Genomic DNA, 1773 nt, shown 5'->3' on the forward strand with positions numbered 1-1773 from the left:
AGTTCAAAAGCCAGCTTATTCTGCATAGTCAGTTTCTTCAGGCCAGTCAAGGCTATAAGCAAGACACTGACTCAAAAAGCTGGGGCTAGGCCAGGTGGTGGTGATGCATATCTTTAGTCCCAGGACTTGGGAGGCAGAGGCAGGTGGATCTCTCTGAGTTCGAGGCCAGCCTGATCAACAGAGTGAGTTCCAGGACAGCCAGGGCTACACTGAGAAACCCTGTCTTGAAACAAAACAAAACAAAACAAAGCAGGCTAGGGGATGGTTTAGTCAGTACAGTGTTTGCCACAAAAGCAGGAGGACCTGAGTTCAGATCCCCAGAACCCCTGTAAAACACTAGAGTAGCAGCAGACATTGTGATGACAGCACTGGGGACATAGAAACAGACAGATGCTAGGGCTCCCTGGCCAGCTAGTCTAGCCAATCAGTGAACTTCAAGTTCAGTCAGTGAGAGACTCTGCCTCAAAAAATAAAGTGGGGAGTGACTGGGGGAGACACCTAACATCAACTCAGCTTCCGGCTTCCACACAGTCAGATCACACACATATGCACTCTCACATGACATAATCTCTCTCTCTCTCTCTCTCTCTCTCTCACACACACACACACACACTTCAGTTCATCTCTTTGACAGTCTATAAATGCCCTGTGATTCCTGAAGTATAGTCCACAGATCTGAAAGCCACTTGGGGAACAGATTAACCCGTGGTTCTAGAGTCAGAAAATCTCAGAACTCTGGAGGAGGGCCCCAGGATAAATGGGCTGACGTACCCTCTGGGTGATCCTGATGATGGGTCAAGCTTCAACCATAACTTGGGGTATGGTGGTTCACTAGCTACCAAGCTGCACAGCATAGTACATGGGTAATTAACTAACTCCTGACAGAAATGGCGATGCTGCCCTGAGATTGAAAGCCAAGCAGATCTCAAGGCATCCCAGAGCCAGGTAAGAGTCAGAGGCTCTCAGAGGAGGAGCTTTATCAGAACCGAGGAACAATGCTGGGCTTGCCGGCCTCAGTGTCTTGTAGGAGTGGCTCCTGGAGCCCAGGGGAAAAAACAGGCCTTATCTTGAAGAGAGGAAGTTTGAAGCAAACAATAGGGTTCAGGTCCTGAAGTAGGGAACTGAGTGTGAGCAGAGTAATAAGGAAAGGGGTTGTTTTTCTTCTTGCTCTTATTTATTTATTTAATGAGTTTATGTGTGCACCTCACTTGAGGAGGTCAGAGGGCAACTTGTGGTCATTGGTTCCTCTTTTTACCTTAATGAATCCCAGGTTTGAACTTAGGTCCTCCAATTGCTCAGCCACTCGAGAGTACAGAAGGCTTCTTTTTTCAAAGCTGAGCTTTGACTACTACTAATAATAATACCATGTGGAGTATGTGTGTGGTGTGTGTGTGTGTGAGTGTGTGAAGCTCCGAGGTAGAACGTGTCTAAAGGAGAGAGTTCTGAGTAGGCCAACAAGCAGAGGGGAGAGAGACAAACTGCTTGGAGAACTTGAATCGCAGTGAGACCCCCCTGACAGTGAAATCAAGACCACATCCAATCACTGGGACCCACATAGTCTTTTGCAGAACCCCAAAATTCCATCATGTACCTGATGCCATGACACATCTGAAAACCCCAAATAAGGGCAGGAAAGGAGCTGCTGGTACATCAGTGCATGCCTATAATCCAAGTCACTTAGAGCAAGGCTCAGAGGGAAGGATTGTCTCAAATTCAAGGCCTATTAGCTCAGGCTTCTTAGTAACTAATTTTTACATCTTAAATTAACCCATT

Source organism: Myodes glareolus, chromosome 10, assembly GCF_982192425.1.
Source record: "Myodes glareolus chromosome 10, mMyoGla1.1, whole genome shotgun sequence".
NCBI lineage: Eukaryota > Metazoa > Chordata > Mammalia > Rodentia > Cricetidae > Myodes > Myodes glareolus.